General features: G+C 37.4%; 1 protein-coding gene and 1 long non-coding RNA gene across 2 annotated transcripts in view; one reads left to right on the top strand and one right to left on the bottom strand.

Moving 5' to 3' along the window:
- LOC133879348 (MADS-box transcription factor 14-like) overlaps window positions 1-19,186 on the top strand; it is an 89,509-nt gene extending 70,323 nt beyond the window's left edge. Inside the window, exons 9-11 of the transcript XR_009902052.1 lie at window positions 14,194-14,279; window positions 15,977-16,104; window positions 16,889-19,186. The gene's annotated coding sequence lies outside the window, so the exon portion shown is untranslated. The remainder of the gene's footprint in view (window positions 1-14,193; window positions 14,280-15,976; window positions 16,105-16,888) is intronic.
- On the bottom strand, window positions 14,791-17,854 carry LOC133879350 (uncharacterized). The gene is made up of 3 exons (XR_009902055.1): window positions 17,723-17,854; window positions 15,981-16,180; window positions 14,791-15,356 (listed from the first exon to the last, which is right to left on the bottom strand). It is a non-coding gene; the product is annotated as an uncharacterized LOC133879350 (long non-coding RNA).
- Window positions 19,187-19,485: the final 299 nt, after the last annotated feature.

The following is a 19,485-nucleotide window of genomic DNA, read 5'->3' as shown; positions in this document are numbered from 1 at the left end:
GGCCTAAAAGGTAATCTCTCAACTCAAGCTTGTATTTTCGCCCGCATTTTCACCCCTACCCTTAAGGACCCCATGTTCAAGCAAACATTGGTGGTGGGGGGATGCGAGGTGAGGGGCGAGTGTACCCACATACAAGGAGAACTTGTGGAAGACTTGATAAATGTTCCTGTCAATGACCACTCAACATGGCAGTTGGTTCGAATAGGCTCCCCATTGACAAGAGAACTGAGGGAATGGCTCACAGACTTCCTACGCAAGGTCATATTCAGTCGTCAGAGAGAAGATCTGGAGATTGAGTCAAGAACACGTTCTTCACCATTCACATGCAAGGAACAAAAATCAACAAAAGTCAACTGACCCTAGTAGCCTAGGAGAGGTTGATTTCGATTTTAAGTACTCTGAATATGTTAGTTTTATTAATCTAGCCTTGTTTATCTTGACGAAATTTTTTCTGGGATCAGTATTCCGATGCGCATACTTTGGTTAGTGCATGTAATTGATTAAAAGAAAATAAGGTTAAAAGTTGCTTGGATGTGTTTTTTTGAAGTTCTTGAAATTAGATTTCAAGTTATTGAGATAAAAACACATGGAATGAAATCAATCTTGTCTAGATTTATGAGTGCATGGTATTCATGTTGTCAATAATTTGAAAAGATTTTTATATTATTGAATCATGATCTGCATTCATAAATATTTTTCGATGCATAGTGATTTGATCACCATGTATGTATTGGCATGAGTTTTACTCGTAATCAGGCAAATGATGAGATCCATGGGTCTTACCCATAACTATAGCATCGTTTGGTTGTGACGTAGCAAAAGATTTGATCTTGACGTCATTAGCACCAAATATTTGGAAGTAAGGTTTGGGAAATAATATCTTATTCCCGAATAGGACACAGATACCGAGATGGTTGAATTTGTTTCAATACATAATGAGATTGAAAAATTGAAACGATTGGGTTTATTAGATGCTGAGGTTAATGATGAATCTAAGATTGATGAAATCCTCAGATTGATGATACACTCTTTTAAGGAATTCGGTTTGCGTTAGGTAATCGCATGTAGCATTGTGGGAACACCTTCTTCAAGAAGGAATCCAAATCCTTTGTCATAAAACAAAGCGATAAGGAATATTCCCCTTGATGTAAATTTAATGGAATTGATTATTCTAAAGCTCGGGCCTGAGTGTTTGAGTGGTATTTACTGAAACTTTGTTTTGTGCAAGGTGAGATGAAAAACTCACAAGATACAAAAAATCTATATTATGTAATTAAATCAGGAGTATCAAGGAAAATATGTAGTAAACTAAGTAATAGTGTATTGACTTTGGTTCGACTATAGAATGATTCCATGGAGGGGTAATATGTAATAAATAAGTATGTTGCGGGGATTGATTCATTAATTTGAAAATAAATATTAAAATGCAGTCACATTTGTTTAGTGGAATCAATTGTGATTAAATAGAGTTGTGTAATATTGTCATATACCTATTTAAAGCTAATTGTATTTTTTCCTTTAGGTCCCTTTTTAAGCTGATACAAATTGACCATATGCTTTGAGCCTCGATTATGTATTTATTTATTTGGATTTTTTTATTTGATAAAACATGGGCTAAATGAATAAGATTCCTAAATGGCTCCTTACTTAGAGATGATTGAGCTTAGGAATTAATTTCCTATAGGCTTGAGCAGTTAAAGAGATATGGTCTTAGGAATTAATTTCTCACCAAAACGAAAAAAAAAAAAAATACCATTAGAGAAATATTCCCCTGAGGGAAAGGAAAAGTATCACATCTATTTGCAATCACAAAAAGTGAACAAAAAAACTTTTAACTTAGTTCACCCAACAGAAAGAAGTTACAAAACTAACTTTGTTATCCCTTTCTCCCAACACAGATTTACAAAAGGTACTTCCTATGCCCCAAAAAGAAGTTACAAAACTAACTTTGCCATTCTTATATCCCAAAATGGATTTATAAAAGGTGCTTCTTGTGCCCCAAAAAGGAGTTACAAAGCTAGCTTTGTCGTTCCTATCTCCTAAAAAAGATTTACAAAATATGTCAGTTGAGACCTTAAGGCTAGTCCTCACCCGCTTTCTCACAATCTTCAGACTCCTCACCAGATGCGGCTACAACTATCCCATGGCTCCTTTGGCAACCTTGCCCTCGATTCCCTCTCCCCAAGGGACTTGTTTTAGGCATCAACCAAGCCCTTTCTTCAGCCTTAACCTTTTCCTCCACCTCCACCTTTATTGTATCCTCTGCCAAACAATGCAAAAGATGCTCTAGCTTTGCGCGGCCTTCAGAGAGGGGCCCCTTGGAAACTTCACCCCCAGTGGTAGCAACAAATGCGGTGGTAGTAGGGGCATGCTCCAAGCCTTTAGGAGCCGCACAACCCTCTTCAAAGCGGGGTCTCTTGGGAACTTCATTCCCGGCGATAGTAGCAAGAGCAGTGGCTACAATGGCATGCTTCAAGCATTTATGAGGAACGCCTACCTCAGAAAGGCATTTGGCATTTCTGTTTGCCCCAAGGACGATGAAGAAGGACGACCTCTGGTTTGGCATTTCTGTTTGCCCCAAGGACGATGAAGAAGGACGACCTCTGGTTTCGAGGGAAACATCTCAAGCGTTAAAGTAGAGACATCAACATCCAAGTTGTTCATCACCACATCTTGGTCGGTGATCAAACCATACAGATAGCCCAACCCCCAAGCATTGTTCCAGGACCTTGACAACCCATGTCAGTTGGAAGCGGAACCTCATCGTCGTATTCTCGGTCAGGGATAGCTGGGCAAGAAAGTGTGCGGCCTTGTCCTATTGTATCTTCAATATATTCTTGTAGGAAAGGCATTTCCCCAGAGCGTTGGACAACTTTTCCTTGCATCGATCAAGCTTATCGTGAGACTTGTCGATGACCTTCTTAAGAAGAGACGCACTCTCCATGGAGGCCTGAAGCTCGGTGGTAAGGGCCCGGTTCTCATTCCTTGCAAAGGCAAGTTCCTCCAACACCTTGACGTGCATCAACCCGAACTACACTGACCTAGACCTCTCCTCTTCCCCACGAATGTAAGCGTCAACAACCTCATCTTCCTTGGAACAAAGCGGCTCCCTCAAGAACAAGTTCTCCCTCTCCACTTCTTCAAAACAATTCCTCAGAGCCTCCATCTCAGACTATGATTGATAGGTGAACTCCCTGCATTCCACACAAAAAGCCACGACATTAATAGCATTCTGCAAGACTACAGCGTAAAAAGTTAGCCACATAGAAAAAGAGATGGAAACGGTAGTCGCCTTTTTGCTCAAAAGAGTAAGTACCTCAGCGAAGACGCAACAAAATCTCTTGACCAAGCATTGCACTAAGACACGGCCTTTTCCCCGAGCATAGTTCATAGGTAGGTCACTTTGAATAATAATGACTAGCAGGTTGAGTAATGCAGCCTCGTCCACACCAGTTCACCATTGCTCGAAAAATCCTTCAGTCTCCGGGCCCAAAGGCATCAAAGTAGTTCCTAAAGCAACATGTTCCAACCCTGACATCAACACAAGGGGCAGCGTGGCAAGTGTCTCAACCCCATCCCCAGTACGGGCCGCATCATTCTCAAATTGGCTGATGCCTTTAGACGGGCGGCACTAAAAATGACTGCGTACTGCTCCCCCATTCCATCGACTAAAGGTCCAAGGTGAGTGGAGACATCTTCTCCAAGGGTTGGCTCCTCCTTTGTTTGCCTATCCAATGACCCAACATCTGCAGGAGCCACCCTCGAGATATGGACCGGTGCTACAACTTGGGCACCCTCCAAGGGGTTCAAGTTGCTCAAGATAGCTTCTGCATGGGGGCAACACCCTTGGGAACCATCACCGACAGATTGGTTAAACCTACCTCTTCCGTCGCTTCTTGTATTACGTTGGTTGTAGAAGAAGGCAGTCGGATCCACGGGAGTCTTTTCTATTTCCCTCTCAAGAAACTCTATCTTGCTCAACAACTTGTCAATTTCAACCATAAGCCTAAGGGGCCCCTCCATGTCAGGCAGCACCATCTCCAGATCTCCCACAATCTCAACACCTTGGAAGTTAGAGGCCCCCTCGGAGACTTGTGTATTGCTCTCTAGAACAATTAGTCCAAAGGACACATCCAGCCAAGTGGCCCTTTCCTTCACCTCATTCGCCTTCTCGGTCTTTTTTTTTTTTTTTCACATTCTTCTTCTCTCCCTTTATCCTCTTCGTCTTTGACTTCTCTTTCCCCCCTTCTCTTGGGCTGGCAATTTTTGATGCGACTCACGAACCTGAAATGGAGTTAAATGGTTAGGGTTTGGTATAAACGGGTTCGGGTCACAAATGAGTCAACCCGCTTAAACCACGGGTGACCGTTTGAAACGTTTACTAAAATATTTTTAATTTTATTTTCATTTTTTTTAAGAAAAAAAAAACTAACATTTTTTTTTTTAAAAAAAACTAGCGCCACGTCCCTTCATTTCCTTTCTTCTTCTTCTTCTCTCGGTGTCCGTCTCTCCCATTCTCTCACTATCCCTCTCTCACTGTGACATGGCTCACTGCTTATGTTGTCTCATTCCTTGGGGCCAGCTTGGTAATCCTAAGCTCTTCATCATGTCTACCTTTTCATGATTTCATTGTACTTATCTTATTTTAATTGCGAGTATGCATGTGGGCATTATTTAATCGAGTTTGATCAAGTTCTATGTCCTGGTAGGTATTGGATCATGTTTGGTCCACCAATGAACTAAGAGATACATTGAAATGGCGAGAAAAAAGCAGACCATGATTGAGAATGTAGCCAGAAGCCTCTGCTATAAAAAATTGAGACAGAAGTATGATCTTGCTATTTGGCAAAAGCCAACTAATCATGTCCACAACATAATGAACCGGAAAGTTTTCAAGTATCCACCCTTTTTTTGTTTTTTTGAGTTTATCAAATAACGGGTCAATACAGGTCGTGTTGTGTCACCCGGATTGACTGTGAAGTGGGTCAACCCGAACTTCCAGCCCTACCCTTCTGCTTCTCAGACTCCTTCCTCTTCGCCTTTCCTCTCTCTCTCTCTCTCTCTCTCGGCCCATTCATGTTCCTTCACTTCTTCCCCTTTCCTCTTGGTGTCTCTCAGTTCGCCCTTTTTTTTTTTCTTACAAGAACCTTTCCTCTTCAAGGGCCTCCGCCTCTCGATCCAACCCCTTTCGTTTCTTCTCCGCTCGGGGAGAATCAGCCTCCCTCCCGGCCGGTGGCCACCCTTAAGGGATCCGGCCTCTCCAGGAGCGGCACAAGAAACTTTCACCCAACCATCTTAAAATTGGAACTCCCCTAGATGTTCGTCGGTGACCAGGCTGTCACATGCACACAACTCTTGATTCTCCTGGTAGAATTTCTCTACTTTACCAACCCAGAAGTTCTCCAAGGTCACAGGCGGCCACGTCATGGCCTCCATAGGAGGAGTCCCCCCAGCTCCAGTTAACTAGCACGAATACATGAGATCCCTGATATTCCCATGGACGAAATTCCCACCCTCCACTGGACACGAAAAAGAACATGTTTTCTCAGTTCTTGATGCTCGAGTATTTAAAGGGGATACCCACTATAGCCTTCTTATATCGACCTTGCATTGTCCATATCTTGCCACCTTGGGCAACTAGCTTGTAAAACCAAATAAGCTCCTAGGGAATTAGGTTGTTACGTGTATGCTTCCCCTTATTGAGGGCCATGGGTCACAAAACACAACACAATAGGAGGATCCACCACCTATTTGGCATCAACTAGGCTGGACCGACGCTATTATAATATACCTAATTGTATTTAGGCATTACAATGATGTATTTGTAACGCTTAAATACAATTAGGTATATTATAATAGTGTCATCGTAATACCAAAATAGTTTTAAAAGAATTAGTTAAATATCATACTAATGTCGTAAATGCCCGTATGAAAATGCGTGAAAACGCTACATAGCTGTTGTAATGTTTGAGTAGCATTACAATACTATAGATATACCATTGTAATGCTAAAATTAATAAGAGGTTATATAAATATGTCTAGGATAATAAAATTACACCTAGGTATTATTTCCATGCATGCACATGAATAGTGCCATGTAGACCAAAAGAATAATAATCCTTGGACTAGATAATAGTTTTAAAATATGAATAAGGACTAACACACAGTCACGCGTGATAAATGCAGTGACAGTTTAAGTCGTGAGTTCACACAACGAGACTGTAGTAAGTATAATACTTACTAAGACCTTACTATTTATTTTAAAATCATGATATACATATATATCAACTGAGCCTTGGTATTTTACATAAGAATATTACTATACTTTCAATGATTTTTTTGAGTGTTGAGAAAAATCATATTTATAAAATATTGAGTTTTGGAAGGAAAACCATATTTGAGAAAATGTCACGTTTTTGCATATTATTAATAAAGGAAAATGATAATGCTATAGAGTTAGCAAAGATTAATAGTTAATGAGTAAATTGCAAAACCTACGTTATGGGGGGCAAAAAATCGTAAAGACTTACGTTACGGGAGTCAAAAACTGTAAGGACCCATGTTACGGGTGGCAAAGAACTGTAAACACAATGTATGTTAAGAACAGACAAAAAAGTGGAACATCACAATTAATGCATTGCATATTTAATGATATCATGATATTTATATGTTTTATATGCTTTATGAACTGTTTTATTTCAATATATATATATATATATATATATATATATATATATATATATATATATATATATATATATATATATATATATATATAAAGAGAGAGAGAGAGAGAGAGAGAGAGAGTAAATAAAATGCCAAAGAAAATATAAGAGGATTTTATATATATTATTATAAACTTCTCTAATAGATTTCTTATCAACTATGACTTTTCAGTAATAAACCCTCTTTTTGTAAAACTCTATACCAGCTGTTATTATAGACACATGTAGAGATATTTTCTAAAAAGAATGCCCATACTACAAAGGTTAGTGTTTATTATACTAATTAAGACTGTAGACTCATATACCCGCTTATGTAATTATGGTCCGTTTGGGTGTTGAATACGAATATTATTCGAATACACTGCGCGAATTACGAGGTTTGACTTTGTGAGATAAAATTTGAAAAAATTTGAAAAAGTTAAATAAAATATGATTTATTTTAAAAAAAAGTTGAATATTATTCAACTTTATTCAACTTTTTATACGAACCAAACACACCATAAATGTGGTAACTCTACAATTACATAGTTATTGATGCAAGGACTGAGACTAAAGGGAGGACCTTTATGCCTACTTAGGTTATTATGGATGACTATGACTTTTCAGTAATAAACCCTCTTTTTGTAAAACTCTATACCAGCTGTTATTATAGACACATGTAGAGATATTTTCTAAAAAGAATGCCCATACTACAAAGGTTAGTGTTTATTATACTAATTAAGACTGTGGACTCATATGCCCACTTATGTAAATGTGGTAACTCTACAATTACATAGTTATTGATGCAAGGACATAGACTAAAGGGAGGACCTTTATGCCTACTTAGGTTATTATGGATGAGGCTGGCGTAGTCTCCATGTTGTTGTAGACTAACATGTCTTCGTCTATCTTTGATGTGTATATTTGGTTGTGCCACATATGGCACTTTTGATTAATGTACTAACTTACAATATTAATATTAATTTAAATAGAGGTTTATACAAAAGCTCTTGTATGTTTATCTAGTTGAGATTATACTATTAATTGAAAAAAGAAAAATTATTCTACTGTGAGATTTCTGATGTATGCAGTATGTCATGTGAAAAATGATATATTTCCAGTTACGGCTTTGTTTTAAAAGAAAGGGTGTTACAGGCGAAGCCCTGTGCAAACATCTCCTCATAGAGGCATACTCCATCCCTGGTCCCATCAACCTGTGCATCTTCCTTCTTCTTTAAGGCGCGCAAGTAGACCTCAGAGTTATTGATACCCGCCTATTTAATTGTGGTAACTTTGCAATTACATAGTTATTGATGCATGGACTGAGGTTGAAGGGAGGACCTTTATGCCTACTTAGGTTATTATGGATGAGGCTAGTCGTGGTCTTCATTTGTTATAGACTAACCTATCTTTGTCTATCTTAGATGTATATATTTGGTTGTGCCACCTGTGGCACTTTTGATAAACACGTCACATAGTTTTATTTAATGTAATAACTTACAATATTAATATTTATTTAAATAGAGGTTTATATAGAAGCTTTTGTATGTTTATCTAGTTGCGATTATACTGCTAATTGAAAAAGAAAAATGATTCCGCTGTGAAATTTTTGATGTATATAATAATGTCACTTGAAAAAATGATATATTTCCACTTACGGCTTTGTTTTAAAAGCTGGGGCGTTACAGGATAAGACCTTGGCGGGCATTGAATACCGCGCCCGAAGTGCCGCTAGGTCTTCCTCTCCCATAGAGGACCGCCACGAGACACCATCAAGCACTGCCTCATGAACTCCTTTAGCTACCTCGTGGGCCTTGAGGTACGCAATAGATGTACGGTTCTGCGGTAAGCAAGGCTCTAACACGGGCAAGACTACGGACAAGATTGGCAATATGGGGGAATCAACTCTGACAAACTATGATTGCTCAAGGACACGATTCACAGTGGTACGAAAGCAACAAATCCGAACAAAGTTGAAGATAAAGAAATTGGAAGGACACCAGGTCTGAGCCAAAGGAGAATCTTGAGAAAGGAGAGAGAGAATGGACTGGAAAGAGAGAAAATAATGGAAGGAAAAAGATACAACAAAGCAAAAGGAGGAATGGCAGAGATGGCAGAGGAAGTGACGTGTCGTGTTGACGATGCTTGGGTTTAAAAGGGGAACCTTTGATTCTCGCGCCTTAACAGTAAGCTTGATTTAATTAGTGCGTGGCAAAAGGCCGAATGAAGTAGAGTAACGGTCCCTTGGTTCGTGGCCCCTTCTCGAGTCATTCATAGCATGGCCCGAAAGCCCAAAATCTTGACTGCCCTTGTCCAAACCTTGCCCAAAGGCATTGAGGGGTAACTGTTAAGCCTGGTAGCCCCTTGGGCCTACCGAATCGAATGATCAACCCATGCCTTAATAGACCCGAGTGTAGTTAGTAGGTACTGCACAAGTGCCCATCCCCCCAGTTGTCAACCCATGCTCCTGACATCCCATCAACTTGCTCCTGTCTACCCACCAAAGATTTATGAAGTTGTAGAGGTCACGGGTCCTAGGGAAAAGTCCTAGCAATGAAGGTCTCCAATCAAAACATCCCACATGGCAACGATGAGGTGCCTATAAAAGTGTAGTCATCGAATGGTAAGTTATTGATAATCCTCTTCATACTAGTTGCATATTTCCCTTTCCTCATATATATACAACCCACTTGGAATCTAACTTAGGCAACAAAGCTATCCCTTGTCGGCCTGCTCCAGCAAGATATTACTCCCACTTTTCCTTGTTTCTCACCAAGTGATTTGGACCACTTCCTCGACATGAGGCCAACTGTATCAACACATGGCATTAAGAGAGTTGGAGAAAGTTTTATTTTTTGTCAAAATTCTCTTTTGTGTGAGAGTGATTTTTGGATGTATTGGAGCATTTAGTTTTGAGTTTTGAGTGGTTTTTTCCCTACTACTCTTTGGACTCCATCTTTTGATTGTGAATTTCTTATGGTCATCTTCGCTTGTTAAGCCGAACCACCTAAATATTTGTGTCATGTGTGATTGAGTATTTTATTCTGTTCTTTTTTGCTTCTTTGTTGGATCCTAAAATTATTTTGTCAGAAGAACACTAATCTCAAAACCAAGAAATATACACTTTTATCATTATTTTGGATCTAATTTTGACCACTCTCCATCTTACACATGAACGTATGCAAAGCAACCAAATATTTTCAAAGCTGAATAATCAATCAGTTTAGTTGTCAATATTTCCTCCAGAATCTTGAAATCAATCATTGCCAATAACTTTATCTGACAAATTGAGATGGATAGCACTGCTATTTAGCATCCATCTCTTCCCACTCACCATCGTCCATCTTCTGGGGTTTCTTTGACTTTCCCTATAATGCATTGTAGACTCCTTGTTCAATCAAAAAATCTTTCATGCTTCTCTGACAAAGAGAGAGGTTGTTCTTACCATCGAACTTCTCCACTTCATACTTAGTACTCGTCATATTTACTGTAATCATCTATCAGAATACCGAACCTTAGCTCTAATACCACTTGTACAATTGACCACAATTACGATAAATAATACAAAACAATCATATGCAAGAACACCAGAATTTACGTGGTTCCCTCAATGTGAGGTTCATCCATAGGCAAAGGCAAAAACCAAAAAATTCACTAACCAAAGATGGAGTAAAAAATTGTAGTGAAGAAAAATCACTCAAACCCAATATACCAAAATCTCACTCTCACGCAAGACAAAATGAATTTTTCTTTTACACAATTCTCTAATCTTAACACAAAGGAAAGCGTGAGAAAAGAAGAAAAATATGCAATTCACACCAAATTACCTTGTTCTGCGGCAGATCAAATTCTCTCTTTTCCCTCCTTTCGTGCTGCTTCCTTTTAGTAGGTAAACAAAACCAACCTCAAAGTTTACACGAGCATGCAAAAACGATATGTTGACTCTTACTTTGATTATGCAATAGTTTTTTTTTTTTATTCTCCTCCCACAACACTCCTAGCTATTACATTCCGACTCATGCATCTACTAGTAAAGCACAACAAAAGTGATGCGCCTTGATTACTAGTCAAGTTGTGCACCTTAAGTTACTTTTTTTTTTTTTGCGTATCAAGAATTCAGACATGATTTTGGATAAATTCGATAAGATAAGAATAAAATATTCTCAAAATTCTCTATTAATACGACATGCTACTTTTTCCATTCCTTCCTAATAGGGTCAGTCGCGGTCTTACAAACTCTACTGGTGGCATTGACGAATCCGTTACTTCATACAAATGTGTAAAAAATGCTACTCGCACTTAAAACCTGAGTACTCTATCGTTGAGTTAGCAACCCGAATCAAAATTTATAGACTATCACATATTTTGTTCATTTGGTATCCAATTTTATTTTATTTTTTTGCAACGTTCCATTCTTTTCAGCGGCATCCTTCCTCATTGGCGGCGAGTGGAGTGCCACAATCCCATTCATCATTTTTTATCTACATAAGCCAAAGCCCATAGCACTAGCTACGTCTCCGGCATAAATGCAAGGAGGATGTATCGTTGATATAGGATCTTGTGGAACATGATTTGATTCTGCAAGCACACTCCCCGCGCTTAACTTATTATAACATTTCAATGGTGCGCAAGCCTAGTGGTTCACTTAACAGAAGCACTGACGTAGCGGAAGACTAAGGTAACTAATCGAAAAGCAACATCTTTGATTCTACAAGGAGATGCGTCTTCGTCTTCGTCTTCTACCCAAAAAGATAAAATAAGCCCCCAGGCTAGAAGAAAGATAAAACTCCGCAGAGTATTTGAGAAAAAATTCTCTGATTTGATAATAATTCAATGGATTGAGTTTTTACATAATAAGCAAGCCTATTTATAGAAGAGAAATACTTAAAGAGAAAGTAAACATAATCCTAGTAGTAATAGTAAACCTATTCCTAGTAGCAATAGTAAACCTAATCTTAGTAGTAAAAGTAAATTTAATCTCAGTTAGGAAAAGAAATAAATAAAGCAAATTTAGTCCTAGTAAGTAAAGGAAACAAAGTCTTAATTGTAAATAAGAAAATAAAATGAAATAGAATCCTGGCTTGACGATCAAGTCTTTCATTTTGTGCTTCCATTGTCTTAGAACAGGTAAATTTCTTTTTGATATTTTTTCTATTTTTTGTTTTCACCGAAAATATTAGTAAATTCCATCCTACATCAAACACCCCCACTTGAAAAAAACTCATCCTTGAGTTTTCTTTGCGATATGTCACGGGCGGCTCTTCCGGAGAAAGATACTTGAAGAAATCTACGTAGATAGCACTAAGACATGACTTTTCCTTTTCGTCTCCTTCCATAAAACTTCCTCCAAATATTTTTTTCTTGATGTCATCTTCAACTTTATTGTTTTCTTCAAAGGAATCACCATTGTTATTTATTTTTGTAGTAATCGTGATGAGCTGCGCTTGTGGTGGATATTCTTCCGCTGGTACAGTTGTTGGAACCAATGGTTGTGGCTGCACATATTGTTTATCTAATGGCTACACCACTTTTTCACTGTAACTAACATTCTCTTCATATACGGGTTTTCTATTCGGAGATTCATGAATATGGTTACAAACAGGTCGAATGCAACTTACATCATCGCCAAGGAACCTGTCTACAAAAGGTTTCCCCATCAATCTAATGATAGTGTCATTTATGTTGCAAAACACTTGTCGTGTCTCTTGCTTTAACTCCAGGAATTCAGCCCTCAAGATACGGTGAGACTAAATGGGTTTCCTCACCACTCGCATGAGATCATCCAAGAGTTCACGTATCACTTGCAATTGCTCTTGATATAGTGCCTGTTGTGATCGTGCCTTTGATTGTTTGATGTATCATTGGTAGTCGGCTCCTGAAACAACCTCTCTCTAAATTTTTTTAAAAAAAGTCGTTATAGAAGTTGTTATTGTAGTATAAGTTGGCCATCGAATTCGGATAACACCGGCTCGAATACCCCATGAATTCGGCTCTCAAAAGAGCCCATCCCCTACAAGCGGCGTTGTTGGAGAAGGGCGTCATCGTTGCGTTGATTGGTCATGATCAGGATAAAGCCTGCTCTGATACAAACTGACATAGCAGAAGGCTAAGATAACTAATCAAAGAGCAGCGTCTTTGATTCTGCAAGGAAAAGCGTCTTCGTCTTCTACCCAAAAGATGAAAGCAAGCCTGCAGGCTAAAAGAAAGATAAAACTCCGCAAAGTATTTGAGAGAGAATTTTTCGATTTGATAATAATTCAATGGATTGAGTTTTTACATAATAAGCAAGCCTATTTTCTGAGAAAGTCAATTCAGATTTGATACTTAGTGATTTTAGTTCTCTAAAAGAGCGTAAGCTGCAATTTTAGAAACTTTGTTTTTACATTTTTGTTTCTTTTTGTATTAGTGAAAACATGTTATCTTATTAATATATCAATTTTGGTACATATTTATGAAGTTTGACATATATACTTTTTGTTACTTACGTTGTTTTATAAAGAAGTTCATTTCTATTTTAAATTGTATTTATCATATTTTTTATATACGGTAGAAACATAATATATAAAGAGAAAAAAAAAAATGGCCCCTACAAAGATTGATTCCGGGCTCCGCCACTGAAAACACCCACATGACTTGATGGATTTAAATCACATCAACACTATGAAATGTGTGTCATTACACCCTTTATCATTCGTCGAACAAATTTACTTGGAAAATATGCTATATTGACTCTAGGGCATGCAAGCAAATACTAACCTCCTGCATCCGCTATCCGCACATGCGGATATAGTTAGCAAAACCATTATCCACATGTGCGGATGCGGATAGTGGTTTTAGAATAATCACATCCGCATGCCCTATTCTAAAACAACGTAGTTTTAGACTAGGTATTGGTTATGTTTACATTGTTTAAGTTTTTTTCTTCACAATTCAGTCATTCACTTCACCAGTTCACCGTAACACAACCAAAGCCCAAAGCCATCATCTTTTGCTTGGAAAAGGTTCCTTAATGGCATTTTCCCAAAAAAACTTGAAACTTTTCGTTGGGAGTGGTAAGTGTAGACATATAACCAAAGTGTGTAACTGCGTATGAGCATGTTCGATAAGAGATTTATTAGCTTTTGGAGTATCTCTAATTGTGTTCTTCTTTTAGATAGATAGTTATGTTTTGTGTTATTCGCTGCTAGTCTTGTTGTGCAATAGGTGTTCTAGATGGTTTGGTTGGCTGTTTTGCTTTCTTGTGTAAAACTTGGGCAAAAAATTGACTCATGTAACAGGGAAAACTGTAGGTTCATCTTTTACACGATTCAAAGGCAACATCTTGAAGATCAGTTTCCCTTTTTACATGATATTTTCTCAAACTATATGATCCTCTGTTAACGTGCTATCTGCACAAACTCTTGTCCATCAGTTGACTAAAATCTTTGGGACCAAAGTAGATTTGCTTCAATTGACCAGCTAATGCGCCTTTATTTTTGGCTTTTGGCAGGCACCTTTGAAAAGAAAAACATGACAGAGCTCACACAACTAGAGAGAGAACTGGATGACGTATTAATACAAATCAGATTCAGACAGGTAATTCTTACAAGCTACCTTTTTTCTTTTTTCAGTAGCAATATTAGAGTTAAATAGTTAAAAACTGTGATCAGTGACAAGCTGTAGCCATGAGGTTTCATCTAATCAGTAGTCAAAATTCTTGAACACAAATACAACGTAAATTAGATTTGTTATAAAGTTGTGTTCTCATGTGTAAAACTATATAAGAAAGATGTTAACCTGATCTTCTAAGAAATTGTCCAGCATATGTGATAGATGGTCATGGGCTGTTGGTTTGGAAGTGCATCAACAGTTCCTGAGTGGGGAATGTTGAAAAGCTTAACAGAAAATGAGACTAGATGACAGTGAATTACTCCCAAAAGAATTGGAAAATGTTTAGAGTACTATAGCTTTTACTACAATTTTCCGACAAACTCAAAGTGACAATATCTTAATGGTGAAAAAATTAGGCAAAAAAAATTGACAGGTCAATTTAATTGTTTAGTAGCCAACATGGAAACTACCACAGACTTTCATGTCAGTTTTTGTTTTTTCTTTTGTTTTTTTTTTGGATGAACTAAACATTTATAACCAAACACTCCAAAAGTACACTACAGAGAAAATCTGGATGAAAAACCAACTAGTTAGGGACAGACCCCCTAACTAAGAACAACAAAACACATAAACACCTGCTGCACAATGAAAACAGGGACAAAACCCCTCAAAATAGCAAAACAGCAGGAAAACAATTGCTGTTCCAAACACCAAACCAGTCCCAAGAAACTAATAACCAATGAGACTCTGTAGATTCCAGTTATAAGCAAGAGCAAGATTCTTTCCAATACTTTGCTTTGAACCCTTAGCCTAGACCCAACTTGCCTTTTGACTTGGCTCACTATATCTTCCTCCGTTCTAGGGGTGTTGCCATGCAGAAGGGCATTTCTCTGCCACCAAAGGTGGTACACAACTGCAGCAAGACTAAACCTGCAAGCATTAGCTTTCAAGCTTGTCCCTTGCAAATCTTGAACAAACCACCGGATCACCTCTTCCCAGTCAACAGGAGGATTCGGAATGAGACAAATAGACATCAATTCCTGCCATATCCGTCTACTAAAACTACAAGCAAAGAAAAGATCACGTCAATTTGTAAATGACTTATAGTAAAAGTTGTATTACATCTGGCAACAGTCAAAAGAATTTAGAGAAGCATTAATGAATTTAAACGTTTGAAAGTTAGGGAAATTCTTCACATTCTGTTTTTTCTTATAGTGTACAACCTAGTCTAAACTGAAATTTCTGTGAAAGTGTTTTGGTTCAACTCACTAAAACAGAGTCCTTGAATTTTTGTTTATAAACTCTGTACATCTACTTTTGCGGAAGATAAGTTACATTGATACCACTGTACACTTTAAATTTACACTAAAAAGCCAAAACGATTGAACTATCTCTTGATAATTGGAGAAGACAAGAAGCTGTTTCTCATTTGTTGGAATTATCTGCAGAAATCTTGGTTGATTTCTGGTTTATTTCATGATAGTTAACAAAAAGAAGGGAAAAAGGCAAACAATCTTTGGAGGTGAGAGCAGATGAACAAAAATACTTGTCCTGAAAATATTCTTCTTGTTTCCATAAATCATGTTAACATCCCTTTGGTTAGTGTTGTCTAATTATTATACACAAAAAAAATAAAAATAAACATTATGGTATTGAGAACATATGGTGGGTGTCTAATACAGGTACCTTAACCAACTGCAAGTGTGCGTGCAGTGCATTCATGGTCTTCAGAGGATGTCACCATATAGAGAAATATGACTGGGCATGGGCAATGCCTGCCTTAAGCTACTTAAAGCCATTTCAATATTAAGTCAGTATGACCATTTTTCTCCTTGTCTTTTATTGCTGCTAGCCTGCTACCTGCCTCCATAATTTCCTACAAATAGCTGTATTCTGTATTTAACAGTTGCCTCATATATTGTTTGATTCATTCATGATCAGATCAATTTTACAAGCAAACAGCATTCAATTGCATTGAAAAAAGTACATGCACAAACAGATTTCTAGATATTGAGGGACTGAATGCAACCTAGGGACTTGGTAAATCATTGAGTTGACACATCTTATGCAACTTGGGTATCAAATTGTCAACAGTTATCCACATCTTTTGGTGGGTAATGGCTAGAGACAAGAAACATTTCTTGATTGCTTCCAAATGAGAATAATGGTATATTCCTGAACAAAAATTTGAGTTTCTAGAAGCCTCAAAATAATACTTCTGAATTTGCTGGAGTGACTCCATCCTTGATAACAGATGCAAACATTTATTCTCATGGTACAGAGCAATACTGTTTTATGGAGTTGTCATCAGTAAAAAAAAACTATAACAACTGAGAAAGAGTAATTCTGTGAATCAATAAGATTAATCCCGTTATATGCACATGATTCATTATACCCTCTCATCACCATAGAAACTCAGCTAGACCCTTTTTGCCGTCACTCCATCCTTGATTTATGGAATGCAACCTAGGGACTCTTATCAGATAGCCAAGAGTCCTGCGCCTACGCATTGTTTATGCCATCTACTTGGATACTTTTAAAATTGCAGAGCAATTCCCACAGGTCATGATTCCATATACTGTGTAATTTTGTAGCCAATGGTCTTTGGATCTAATGGCATCTCCTCTTCCCATTAAGAAGGCTGGAAAAGAGGGGGAAAGAAAGAGAAGAAGAAGAAAAAGAATATCTTCATAGTTTCTTGCAAGCCAGCAGGTAAACAGGACTAATTTCTTCTTTTATGTATTAGTATTTTCATTGAATATGATTTATGCAACCTAGGGACTTGGTAAATTTTTTTTTTTTTTTTTGTGGGTGGTGGGGGGGAAGTCTCCTTGAAACTAACATAAAAGTGTTGGTTACTAAACTTGATTTAGTAATATTAATATCCATTTGTAATTTATTTGGTCTAAAAGGAAAGGGAATAAGGGAATAATTGTTATGAAAGTTACATGAGATTTTTCATACATATGATGTACACGAGGGATTTGAATACTGGAAGACTAGAAGCATCCATTTTAGCTTTTAAAACCCTATTTACTCTAATTATTATTCTCAAGCGAGTGGAATTAAAAATTATATTCGTGTGTTTATCCTTTTCTCCATTTATCTTTCTTAGAATATTGATTGTGTTCTAGCCCGCTTGATTTCCAACACACAGTTCCTCTAAGTTTTCAACTTGAGTGCCATCAGAAATGAAGAGTCACTGGATCTAAGTCCTATACATTTAAAATCTTCTTAATTGACAAAAGGAAGAAGAAAAGGTACAGATTTTCACTGATGTTCTAAGAGGTTGGCCAAAGGACTGCATATCAAAAGTCAAAAGCAGCATACTAATTCAGGAAATGGTAGCTAATGACCTCCTTTTACAGGGAAGTGTGAATATTCAATGAAAATACTTGTACAGAAAAGAAGAAATTGGTACTGTTTACCTGCTCGCTTGCAAGAACCCATTAAGATATTCTTTTTCTTCTTCTTCTCTTTCTTTCCCCCTCTTTTCCAGACTTCTTAATGGGAAGAGGAGATGCCATTAGATCCAAAGACCATTGGCAACAAAATTACACAGTTTATAGAGCCATGACTTGTGGGAATTGCTCTGCAATTTTATAAGTATCCAAGTAGATGGCATAAACAATGCGTAGGCGCAGGACTCTTGGCTATCCGATAAGCTGGGAAGAAACGGGCTTGATATTTTGGATATATATATCTTTTCCTTTGGATATTTTGGATATATCTTCTTCTCTGTTCTTGGTGAACCGACACATTCGGATATTTTGGATATAAATCTTCTCCTCTGTTCTTGGTGACTGAACCGACACATTCGGATATTTTGGATATGTCTTCTCCTCTGTTCTTCTCGACTGAACCAACGCAATTGGATATTGAGATAGAATAATGATTTTTGCATGACTCTTACTTAACTCTGGTACAATTTTAACTAATTTTTTTTTTTTTTTTTATGATTAATTATTGAATTTCTTTTCTTACATGTAGGCCCTAAATTTTTAAGGAAAATGATTTCTTTCCGATAACTCGGATGGAATAATGATTTCTGCACAACAATTGTACACAGTGTACAACAAAGCTGATGTGGAAATGATTTTCGCTTTTTTTTTTTCTTTTTTTTTTTTTTTCGTGAAAGTGGAAAAAAGAAAGTGTGTACAATTATTGTGATAATCATTTTCACATCAGTTTTGTTATACAAAGTGTGTATAATTGTTGTTCTGGAAACATTACTCTTTGGATGTATCTTCTCCCTTGTTCTTGGTGACAAAAAGGGGAAATTTTTTTGGGGATATTAGTTAGTTAATCATTTCTTTCTAACGTGTTAGAATGAATATTATTCGTGTTTGGTTTATCTACTAATAGATCGGGATTTATTTCTAATTTTGATTGACTTTGTTCATTTTAGCGTATATATTATGAATGATAGGATGGATTGATGTGATTCGTGATTCATATTATGGTGTATCTGAATGGTACCGTCCGTCTGTCAAGTTGTTTTGTGATATTGAAACTCTAATGCATGCTTCTGAAATTAATTTTCTTGCTGTTTCAATACTTGCCAATTCCCCATGCGCGTAATGTGTTTGTTCAGTGATTTCAGGAACTATGCCCAAGATCATTTTTGGCCCTCATTTTGTAGTTTGATAGGTTGGATTATGTCTCGGGGGATTTTGTAATCATATACGTGTCTGTAATGGTTTTTATCACCGAATGGCTGAACGGGGAGTTTGTTAGGATTTTAGTTAGCTCGTTTGGTGTCCAAGATATATGGCTTTTGTTTTTTAGGGCATTGGTAGTTTTTGTACTTGGTTGAAGAAGTGAAAGATTTCTCAAAGAAGACAAGTACTCAAGCTAATGTCCGAACATGGAAGTGACAGAAGGTTATGTAATGTTCTGACATGGTGTGTAACACCCCCCCCCCCCCCCCCCCCCGGGCGCTTAAACTCATCTCAATTATTTTTTATAAACATCGGTGTACAAACCACGATTTTTTTAAAATTTTTTAGCTAATAAAAACTTCTCTCAAAATATATATAAGCAGCATGCATGTTCAAGTGTTCCATGATTTGTATTAAAATAAGTTTCAGAATAAGCATTTTTAATATTTCTCGACCATCGATCAATCGATGAACGTGGCAGTCATCAATCGTTGACTTGATCGATCAATAGATGACCCACCTACGTGTTT

This window comes from Alnus glutinosa, chromosome 10 (genome assembly GCF_958979055.1).
Source record: "Alnus glutinosa chromosome 10, dhAlnGlut1.1, whole genome shotgun sequence".
NCBI lineage: Eukaryota > Viridiplantae > Streptophyta > Magnoliopsida > Fagales > Betulaceae > Alnus > Alnus glutinosa.
This window is presented reverse-complemented; position numbering and strand designations above follow the sequence as displayed.